Consider the following 12,615-nt stretch of genomic DNA (forward strand, 5'->3'; position numbering starts at 1 on the left):
GTAAATAATAATTATTTACAATAAGACCCCCCAAGTGCAACTTAGGGGAATGAACTTAAGCTCACCAAATATATGATGAAATGTATAATGGGTCCCAGCTACTAGGCCATGTTATGTACCCATGTAATAATGTAATGCAATCTCTCTGAAAATAGGGAAAGAGGGAAAACCTCATGGGAAAAATCCTCCCCCAAAAAGAGAGAAAAGTACAATAATAAGATGCATGAATGGATGGAGTAATCAAGACCCCCCCATTATGACATACATCATGCATATAAAATAGAGAATCCCTTGATGAGATCCCCCCTTTAGTGAAGGATCTCATAATGATAAGTGTCTAAAGATAGAAGAAAATCCAATGCTGAAAAACAACGTTTCTCCCTTTAGGAAGAAAATACACCAAGTATAGGTGCAAATATGCTTCCCACTATGGATAGGAAGATGGAAAATAGATCCATATGTAGTATGTTGTGGATGCTACCTCTGAAATATACTCAAATGTTGACAAGTCATTGATGAATGAAGATGCCACAAACCAATCTAGTGGATGCCCACAAGAAGGTGGCAACCAAGGAAGCATGACCATGTTTGAAATTGAATCAACCTCCAAAGACAATGAAGCATCCTAATAGGAAGATAGAGGAAGAGAAGATATGTTTCCCCCCTTTAATAATGTAGGTACACCTATGGAAAAAGCTCCTTGATGACTAAAGAAGTTGCACCATAAAATCTGAATGATAGTCCTCCCTGTGGGAAGAAATGGTGCCATAGGTGTGGTAGAGAATGCTCCCCAACTGGTACAAAGAATCCTTAGAAAATATGATGTCTAAGGAAACTGGAATACAATCTCTATAGATTGATTTGTCTCCTCATAAGTGAAAGAGTCCTCCTCCAACTACTGTAAAGAGGCCATAATCATATCAGAATGATCAAGTGGTTGAGGGTCAGAGTGTGCCCTTACAATGAGTGAAGAAGTCTCCTCAACAAAGAGAAGATTGATGTCATTGATGATGTCTCCCACATCTTCAATATGAGACTCCACAAATAGCCCTATAATGTCTAGAAGGAAGTCATCCCATGAAGCTGAAGTAGGAAGACATGGTATGTCCTACTGCACTGAATTAGGAGCATATGTGGCTGGAACTAGATTAGTAGAATCAACAGGAGGATCAAGATGTGTGATCTCATCTAGAGTTGGAGGAACCATTACTGAAGTGAATAATGATAGAATGTCTTTTGAAAAAGGATGAACTGTTGGATCTCCATATTCTTTCCAAAGAGCCATCCACATATCATAAGGGTGAATGAGCTTTTTAATGACAATCCAACAATTTGAACTGATATTTAATATAATGATATTTAAAAGTCTATTAACAAGTGGTTGTTATTCAGTGTCAGATATTAGTTCATTGGAACATAAATAAGGAAATACTTCCTTATGCTTGCTTCTTAGATGATCAATGATTAAAACACTCCATTTGTGATAGTTCCTTTTTATCAATGGGGGTCTAATTCACTGACATGTGTGACAAAAATCCTTCATGAGATCAATGAATATATACACCCCCAAAAATGCAAGAGAGAATCAATGAAACCCCCACGCCACCCACCAATGGATGATTCAAGCACTTTATAGCCACTTGCCAATTTAGGGCCTATTTCTAAAAGTAGTATTTATGTCCACACAAGCCTATATTCTAATTGTAGATCTAGAAAGTATACAAAAAATTATGCACTTTAAAAAAAATGGAACATGATTATGTGTCAAGATGAGCTCATACTAAGCATTTAAAGGGGCAAAAATCAAGATTTGTGAGTTGCAAAAAAATTCAAGAACAAAGATCTCAAACCACCTACACCAATGTGTAGATCATGAAATTCTACCCCAAAACAAAAAAAAAATTGCTTGAAAAATGGAGTCCATATGAGGGAGATATTGTTGTTTGAAAATCACCTCTGGTATTATTTTTCCCGAATCACCATTGTCATGCCTCCAAAAATCAATTGACTCTAGATTTCACCTCAAATGTCCAATTTTGATGAAACAAAAGTCAATTTGGGTTTTTTTTGACCTTCTGAATATAATGCCAATATCTGATTAGCACTAGCAAGCTCCAATCCTTGCCTGCAAAAAAATTGTCCTATTGGCCTGATGGCCAAAAAAATTCTAGAAAATAATGCAAATCTGAAAAAAATAATAGAGATTCAAATGATAAAATATAAAGATCTGAAATTATCATATCAATTCTACAAATCAAGCCTCTGGGTGCTGGTTTGCAAAAAAAAATTGCCTCAAATTCGACTATGGCCCAATATAGGAAAATTTATAGTCAAATTTCACCAAATCAACACTCTAAATGCAATGGTGAGGTCCGCTTTGGCTCTAGACACTTCTAATGACTGCAAATTCTTGAGATCTAGGTCAAGGTGTTGAAGCAAGAATGGTTTCAAACAGATATGTGAAGAGAATGTCCCCAAGCTCTGATACCATGTAAGAATTTTTGTTAGGGAAAATTTCACCCAAGACCAAGAAGCATAATAACTAGTACAAAAGACCAACATAGTATGATTAAAATAAAGAAATTATATTCAATTCAATGTAATTGATATGGTTGATTTAGTACACTAGATGTTCCTGTATATAAAGGCCTCTAAGATGCATCTAAAATATCTAGGAGTTAGCAATATGATAAGCCTCACAACTAAGCACATGTCTACCAAGAATGGGTTATCCTCCATTAAGCACAGGAGTTAGTGCAATGATGAGAGGATAAGCCTACAAAGGTATGTCACATAAAATTATGTTGTAGACACCATGTGCTAAAATAGGAGTGTGAATAACTATGTTGTCTACATGACAACTTAGTTAATTATGCAAACTCTAGTGTTGTAGACATCATATGTTGAATTAGAGTTGCTTACTCCTATGTTGTCAACATAAAAACTCATATGAGTACACAAACTCCTAGGTGTCTAACCTAATAAATAATAAATTAATGCATTTATCCTAAGTCAAATTGAGGAAAGTGTAAATAATAGTTATTTACACTAATAAAACCACATGCATTTACACAAATGTTTTTAAATTAGTATAATTTAAATCTTTAATATATAGATATTTTATATTGGAATTAAAATAAAATTGTCTTTTCTATTTGTATTTTTAGTTTACTGGTTGTATTTTCTAAAGAAATATATTTACAACTTTCAATTAGCATCATTCATTTAAATCAAGTGAGCCTCTTAAGTGGGAGGTATTGGGTTTCTCCTCAAATTTAATAAATAATAAGCATAATTAATCATAACACATTATAATAATTACTCTTGATTTTGGTCTCTTGTGATAAAAAAAAAATTCATTAATGTAAATTATTTTAATAGCTTTAAATTTTTATTCTATTTAAGAAAATGGTAAAAATATGTATTCATCAATATTTACTTCAATTAAACTTTTTTTTTTTTGTAACATTGTAACTAGCTATATATATTATATATTTATATAATATATATAGAAAAAGTTGAGAGATGTCCAGGCTTTAATTTTTCAATGTGTTGATAATTTGCAAAGAAAATTAAAATCTTGATATCTCGAGGCTTATAAAATTAAAAATCTAATATTTAATATATAATATTATATTAGTACATTAATTTTAGAATATGAATTTATATTTTTAATAAATATTTAATTTTATGTGCAATTGTTTTTTTGTCTTGTAAAATAGAGCTAATTTAATGTAGGGTTATGGTTGGGATTGTTTGGTTCAATATTAAAGAATAGTTAATAGTCTTGAGTAGGATTTGGGTTCTATTTGGTTTAGGGACAAGGTTTACTTATTTTTTCTTTTTATTTTAGTTTATATGGTTAGATCTAAATAGGATTTTTTCTTAAACATTAGGATTATGATTCAATTAAATTTTGGGTTATGGTTCATTTTTCTTTTGTGTTAGGATTAGGATTATATATAGAATTAGATTTCTATAGGATTAGATATAGTTTCTAACTTAGGTTGTAGATTAAGATCTTAAATTTGTTTGAATGTATGGGTTAGGGCTCAATATGGTTTAGTATTCAATTGGAGTAAGAATCATCTTTCAATTTAGTTTAGTGGACACCTTATCATTCAATTAGGTTTAAGCATATGATTTGAATTTATTTCAAGATGACAATAAATTTAGTTTATGATTATAATTCAATTTCATTTAGTGTAAGTTTGATTTTATTTAGCTTTATAATTAGAGTCTAAGTTACTTTAGTGCTAGGGTAAGGGTTCATTCTTCTTGAGTGTTTTATTAGGTTTAAGGTTATCATGAGTCAATTTGGGTTGACATTTAGTCACTAAGAGGGTTCATTTTCTACTAGGGTTTTCTAAATGTTATAATTCCATTGAAGATTTTACTTAGTGTGAATATTATGTAATGGATATAATTAAGTTTTACTTTTACTAACATGTTTACTTCTATTTGGTATACAACTACAATTCATTTAATATAGTGTGAAATTTGATAGTAAGATTTTGAACTCCAAGGGTAAATATGGTTTACCATTAGCATTTAGCTTCAAAAAAAATTTAGTTTTATTTTGGTTAATTAATTAGTCATAGGTTATTGTATAATTTTTGTAAACCATTGCATTTAGGATCTTTTTTTCTTTCAAGGTTACCCATTAATAGGGTTTGATTTTGTTTGTGATAAAGATTCAATTATGTGTAAGTCATCAATAGTAATTGATCTATTTTAACAATAGGGTTACATATATGTTGTTTATAGAAATGTTTGTTGGAAACTTACAATTGGAACAATTATTATTTTTTCATTGATGTCAAATCTATTGATGATACATATTACTACCTAATCTAAGTGACATATCTATTTGATTGATGAAGAGGTTTTGAGAAATTGCTCATAACAATAGCACCTAGAGGAAAGTGTTAGTTATGAAAAGGAAGCTACAATGGACATTATATTAGATTAAATTTGATAAATAAAAGTGATTTTTTATGCCAAGAAAGTTAAGCCAAGTCGAGAAATAGAGTAAATGGCAAAGGAATGTTGAGCAATGCTAGTGTCAACCAAACCATAGTTAGTGTCGAGTAAATCTAGTATTGAGTGAGCATTAGTATCGACCAAGAAAGATAGCTGATGTTGAGCTAGAAAAGTTTTAAAATGTCCAAGTTTTTATTAATAACTGAGTGTCAGAACTTAGTGACTGTCAAGTGATACTATTGAAGATGAATTCAAGGAAATCATGATTCCCAGTTAACTTAGTTAATTTCTTGGGAGATGTAAACCATGTTGAAGATAAGATTGATGATTTGTATCATTAAATTCAAGGCAAGTATTAGGTAAAGACCTAACATATGGATGCTAGAGAAGTTTCTAGAAGAAGATCAAGAATATAGATAGATACAATGAATCATGTTGAAGATAAGATTGATGATTTGTATCATTAAATTCAAGGCAAGGATTAGGTAAAGACCTAACATATGGATGCTAGAGAAGTTTCTAGAAGAAGATCAAGAATATAGATAGATACAGTGAATCATGTTGAACCTAATTGTAGACCCTGAGATCTACAGTGATCATGGAAAATGATAAATCAAGAATTGACTATTTAAAGAGGTGCAAAGCCAAATAATGTATGTGTGTGCAAGTGTGTATGTAAAGAGAGGCATACAAAGCAAGGTGGATGAGAGATGCACAAGTGTGTGAGTGAATGTGAAGCTAAAGTAGAAAGCTTGTAGAGATGTTGCTGATAGTGATAATTGAAATTTGAGCAAGAAGGCTCAAGTGTTGTTTAAGGGGAAGATTGATTACTTGAAGGGTTGTTGAGAAAATCAAGAATAGAGATTATAGTGTAGAACTTATCAGTGAAAAAACACCTAAACTAAATAGAGATCTGAACTGGAAAAGTGAGTTGTAATCACATGGATCAACACAAATGGTTTTCTTTCTAATCATTATAAATAGTTTGTATTGAAATCCTTTTTTAAAATGTTGACCTAACATTCATTTGAAAGACTTAATAGTCTATATAAATTCTTTCACAAGGTGACATTCTAAATGGAATGATCAAAGTCCTCTAAAAAGGCCACTCCTAAGAGGGTGATTAAATCCTATAACTAAGTCACATTTGATAGTCTGTATTGTAACCTTTAATAGGGTTGGCTCCTAACAGAGATCACTTCAAAAGAGTGAAAGATCAATGACATGTTGCTAGTGGATTTTCAAAAATTGAGTTGCCATGTAGAAAATCCTAGTGTCAAATCTATGTTGAATATTTTATATGTTTTACATTTTATATTTGGAAAATAATTTTATATTTGGAAGAATAAATTTTGTTTGCAATAAAGATTGAGTAACACTAGAGACTGAGCAACAATAGGATAAGAAGAACAATAAGGGTTTTAAGTTTAAACGTTCAAATTGTACTTAAGGACCTTGAGTAATTGATTCATCCCCCCTCCCCCCCTCCCTACCCCCTCCTCTAAGTTATTCTAAACATTTATGACAATTGGTATCAAAGCTCAGTGCTTATAGAGAGAAGAGAGATGTACCCAAGTTGAATAAGGAGAACTTTCTTGCATGGAAAATAGTGATGAGGTTACATATATCCAATATCAATGAAATTGCTATCAAATTTGTGGTCGATGAGTATGTAAAGGTGAGCACTACTCCTATGAAATCTACTCAATTGAGGAAGAATAATAAACACAATCAAGAAATGTTGGAGATTTCCTTTTCCCTAATATATGTCGAGTTTGATGACCAAAAAGACTATGATAGTGCAAAGAAAATGTGGCACATACTGAAGACCATACATGAAGGTGATGACAATGTCTTGAGATCCAAATCAAAAATCCTGAGAGGTAAATTTGATGACATGAGAATGATGGAAGGTGAGAATATAGTACAATACTACACAAGAGTTAAAGAATTTGTTAATTTTATTCGTGGTGCAAATGCAAAAATCAAAGATGAAACTTTGATAATCAAGGTATTGAGGATTCTACTCCCTATTTATTCCATTAGAGTGTTTGCAATCCTAGAACTAAGATGCACATCAGGTAACACTTTGAGCTTAGATGGTGTAATTGGTAGACTTACTACTTTGTAATGTCTAACTTTGATAACTACACACCTACTACTATTGAATCTACATTTAAGTCATAATTGGTTCTTAGCAAAAAGAAAGGAAAATGTGTGAAGAGTGATAGTGATAGTTCTGATGATGAGATTGATGAATTTGAAGCCCTTATTTCAAAATGATTTGTAAGAGGAAAAGGTAAATACAAAGTTAAACTATCGATCATCTATTTTTCATGCAAAAAAGTAGGTCATAGTACTGCTAGGTGTCCTAACAAAGAGGATAAGGATGAAAGAAAGGAAAGAAAGTACAAAGGAAGAAGAGATGACCACAACTTCAAGAGAAACAAGGATGAAAAAGGTAAGAAATCTTGTTATATTTTTGAAGAGGAAATTGAAAATGAATCTAAAAGTAATGATGATGAAGTAGTCTATGTTTCTATGAAAGAATACTTTGATGAAGATGAGAAAACTGCATCGATTTCATATGTAAACAAAAGTGATAGATGATGTTCAAATCATATGACTGGTGATAAAGAAAAAATTGAGGACATTTGTCCATACAAAGGTGGATGTGTAAAATTTGGTAATGATATTCCATGTGTTTTATAAGGTAAATGGACTATCCAATTGACTGATAAGATAAAATGTGACAATATTTACTAGGTTGAAGGACTTAAGTATAATTTGTTGAGTGTTTCATAGACGAAAAAATTAGGTTACAAAGTTAAATTTCACAATAGGAAGAACAAAATACATGATATTGAAGCTAGTTGGAATTGGTGAATAGACGAGTTAACTTGTTCTATCTAGATTTATCAAATGATACATGTTTTTTTTCACAACAAGAATATGTTTGGTTATGGCACAAGAGATTATGTTATGTAAATCTTGACAATTTGGTGAATATCAGTAAGATAAAGAAAGAAAGAGGACTACCTAGAAACTAAAGAAGCTTGACAATGTCATGTGTAAACAATGTCAACATGGAAAAATGACAAAGTCTAGTTTTAAGAGCAAAACATATACTTCTAATGATATTTTGGAATTGGTTCATACTAACCTATGTGGACCCATTGATCTTCAAATTTACTATGGAGATAAGTATTTCATTCTATTTGTTGATTATTACTCTAGGATGATGATTGTGATGTTTCTTAAAGCTAAATTTGATGCTTTTTAGTTATTCAAGTGGTATTTAACCTAAATTGAAAAAGAAATAGGAAAGAGCTAAAGTCCTTGAGATTTGACAAAGGCGGTGAATTCATTTCCAATGAGTTCAATACATTTTGCAATAATAGAGGAATTAAAAGATAGATGTCAACACCAAGGACCCCTCCTCAGAATGGAATAGATGAAAGAAGGAATAGACCAATAATGGATTATGCAATGAAATTAATAGTGGAGAAGAGTGTATCACAAAAATATTGGAGAGAAGTTTTTAGTACTATTGTTTATACCCTAAATAGAGTAAAAGTTAAGAAAGGTACAAATGCTACACCTTTTGAACTATTGTATGTATATGCTCCTAATGTGAAATATTTCAAAACATTTGGAAGTAGATGTTATATGTTGAAAATAAATTGATACATGTATTATAAATGTGTTTCAATCATTGTTTTATAACTGATGTCAAACCTACTTTTTGTTGGTAAGACAACTGCTTATAGGATTTAAGTACTATCACTTGTTTGATTGATAAAGAAGATTTTATATAAAAGATGTAACAAAATCACCTAGAGGAAAGGTTGAGTTATGATATAAAAAGGAGTACAAGGATCAGCTAAGATAGTGATATCATAGTGCATTGATAATCTACTTAAGGTTGCAAAGGTTGGCTATACCAAGCAAGTTCAGAAGAACAAGTTAAACTAAGTGTGTCTTCCAAGCTTGACTAAATGGATAGTAGGTGCCAAGAAAAGTCAGTTCAAGTTGAGCAGAAAATTAGTTGGAACCAATTAAAAGTTCATTTTAGTGGATGCAAAGTTAATTTTTGTTGATGTTGAGCACTAGTAAACATTAGTTTGTGTTGAGTGATTTTCTAGTGCATGTCAAGCAATGCAGTATGTGTCGAGCATCAAAAGTAAGTTAATGTTGAGTGCCATCATTATTAGAAAGATTGTGAATTTGATGTATATGAGTTGACAAGTTTTTTTTCTTAGATTACCTGAACCAAGTAGAAGATAATATTGATGACTTGGTGGCATAGAATTCATGGTAAACCATTTTGAGGAAAATTCAAAGAGGATTGAAGGAAAACTTTCTAGAAGTGATATGGAATTAGGGGTAGATTCATTGCATTCTAAATAATCTATTCTAATCCTAAATTGAACAATGGAGAATGAATGGAAAAAAGATCTTAATTCTCTATTTGTAGGGATGGTTGATATGAAGCAAGGGTTGTCATGTGTGAAAACCTAAGAAAGATAAGGAGTAAAGGGGCATTTCTTCATCAAGTGACCTAAGTGAAGAGTCTGCACTGGCATGTTAGGAAAGAAGGCGTAAGGGTATGAATGCTTGAAGGATGAACAAGCTATCATAACTGAAATGGGTGAAAACCAAGAAGAATGGAGGACTGAAACAATGGTCTATAATCTACAAATGGAGTTGTAATTTGTTATTAGATCAAACCTTACTTTACTCTCTAATAATTGTATCAATCTAGGGTAAATCCTTTGGATTAAGGTTGACCTAATAGTCATTTGTAAATCCTTTAACTAAGTAAAATTCTAAGTGAATGGTCTAAAGTCCTCTAACAAGGCTCATTCCTAACACAATGATTAAAATCCTTTAACAAGGTCACATTTAATAGTCTGTATTGTAACCTTTAACAGGGTTGGCCTTTCATAGGGCATCACTTTAGAAGAGTGAAAAATAGTAGCATGTTACTGGTGATTTGTTCCCAATTTGGGTTTCCATATAAATCATTATGTCAAGTGTGTTATTGAATCTGTTGTGTTTCATGTTTATATTTTTGCAAATTGATTTGACAGTAACCTACAAGTTTTAAGTGATTGCATAATCTTATGGATGCATGCATATGATAAATATTTTATGGATTCACCAAGTTGTGAAAATTTTTATTTATACATTTGGACCTTGGATAATTGATTCACCCCCCCGCCCTTCTTAGTTATTCTAAAGAATTCCAACAATTGGTATCAGAGCCATCTTCTTAAGAGGACTAGTTTGAAGGTACTAGAAGCACAAAGATCAAAATATCAAAAAGAAAAGTACCCAAGCTTAATAGAGATAAATTTCTTGCATGGAAAAGTTTGATGAAGCTACATCTTGGAGTACTTGGAGATCATGTACAATCTACCATCACTATTAAGCATGTTGATCCTATTAGAGCCCTAACTGCCAAGGATATGAAAAAGAAGAAAGAACACAACCAAGCAATGTAGGAGATTGCCTTTGCCCTAAGCTATGCTGAATTTGATGATATCAAAAATATTGATAGTGCAAAGAAAATGTAGGATGCCTTAACCACTATCTATGGAGGAGACACTAATGTTCTAAGAGCCAAAGCTGAAAGTCTCAAAGGTAATTTTGATGATATGAGAATGTAAGAAGGTGAAAATATTGCTCAATATTGCTCAAGGATAAAATATGTTGTTAATGCAATAAGAGGAGCTAATGGTAAAATAGATGATGATGTTGTACTAAGAAAAGTTTTAAGAACACTACTACTTATATATGTTGTTAGAGTTTTTGCAATACAAGAACTGAGATGTATCCCAGGGAATAATCTATTCCTTGAAAGTTTGGCAGGTAGGCTCATTGCTTTTGAGCTATTTAGCTTTCATAATTACAAACTAGAAATATTTAATCTACTTTCATAGCTAAGCTATCATTAAAGGAACTTGATAAGAAGAAGAAGAAGAAGAAGATAAAGTATGAATCGACTGACAGTGATACAGATGAGGAGGAAGTAGACCAACTTGAAGCACTAATCAAAAGAAGATTTCACAAAGGTAAAGGAAAGTTCAAAGGTAAATTATCTATCATTTGTTTCAATTTCTATGAGGTTGGTCATATTATTGCTAGATTTCTAGAGAAGAAGAACTACAAAGGTGGTGACAAGTACAAAATTAGAAGATATGAAGACAATAAGGATTACACAGACAAAGGTAAGAAGTCTTGCTACATTGCTGAAGAAGAAACAAGAGATGAATCTGATGAACATGATGATGAAGTGGTGTATGTTGCAACAAAGGATGAATCTAATGAAGATGAGGCAACTGTACTTATGACTTGTGCGAACAAGAATGATAGGTGGATCATTGACAGTGGGTGTTCACATCACATGACTAGAGACAAAAGTAATTTCATTACCTTGAATTGTTATGATGGAAATAGTGTAAGATTTGGTAATGATGCACCATGATTGATAAAAGGAAAAGGTTCTATCAAACTCATAGATAAGATTTATGTAAAAATGCATACTATGTTGAAGGACTTAACTATAATTTGTTGAGTGTGTCACAATTGAATAATTCAGGATGTAAGGTTGAGTTTAAAATCAAGATTGCTAAGATATATGATACTGATGGAAAACTAATTGGAAAGGGTGATCAGACTAGGAGTAATCTATTATTCCTTGATATAGAGGATGCTACTTGTCTATTTGTAAAATCTAATGACATGTGGCTTTGGCACAAATGGGTATTTCATGTTAATTTTGAAAACTTGGTTAGTATCAATAACATGAGAAAAGTTAGAGGTTTGCCTAAGTTGGAGAAGCCTGATAATATAATGTTCAAACAATGTTAGTTAGGAAAAATGACAAAGTCAAGTTTTAAGAGTAAAACTCATACCTCTAAAGAAATACTAGAGATTTTTCATATTGACTTTATGTGGACCAATTGAAGTTCAAATCTACAAAGGTGATAAGTACATTATATTGTATGTTGATGATTATTCTGGAATAATGACGGTTATGTTTCTGAAATAGAAATTTGATGCTTTCCAAATATTTAAGTGGTACTTGGAAAGAGTTGAGAAGGAAATAGGTAAAAGTCTGAAATGTTTGAGATTTGACAGAGGAGGAGAATTTACATCAAATGAGTTTGAAATGTTTTGTCATGATAGAGGTATCAAAAGACAAACATCTTCTACTAGAACCCTTCACAAAATGGAATTGTTGAAAGGAGGAATAGGTTTGTAATGGACTGTGCTAGGACACTCATGATGGATAAAAATGTTGCTTTGAAATATTGGAGAGAAGCTGTAAAGTACAGCTATCTATACCTTGAACTATGTACAAGTCAAGAAAGGTACTCATTCAACACCTTTTAAACTATGATATGGATACTCACCTAATGTAAAATATTTTAAGGTGTTTGGAAGAAAATTCTATATTCTCATAGAGTCTAGGAATGGTAAATTAGATGCAAAAAGTGAAGAAGGTATATTCCTAGGTTATTTCATAAGAAGTAAAGCTTACAAGTGTTTAAATACTAACACTAAAAAAGTTGTGGAAAGTGAAAATGTAAATTTTGATGAATATATAGAAGTATATGAGGCTAA

This window comes from Cupressus sempervirens, chromosome 9 (genome assembly GCF_028749045.1).
Source record: "Cupressus sempervirens isolate cs-2001-9-10 chromosome 9, ASM2874904v1, whole genome shotgun sequence".
NCBI classification, from domain to species: domain Eukaryota; kingdom Viridiplantae; phylum Streptophyta; class Pinopsida; order Cupressales; family Cupressaceae; genus Cupressus; species Cupressus sempervirens.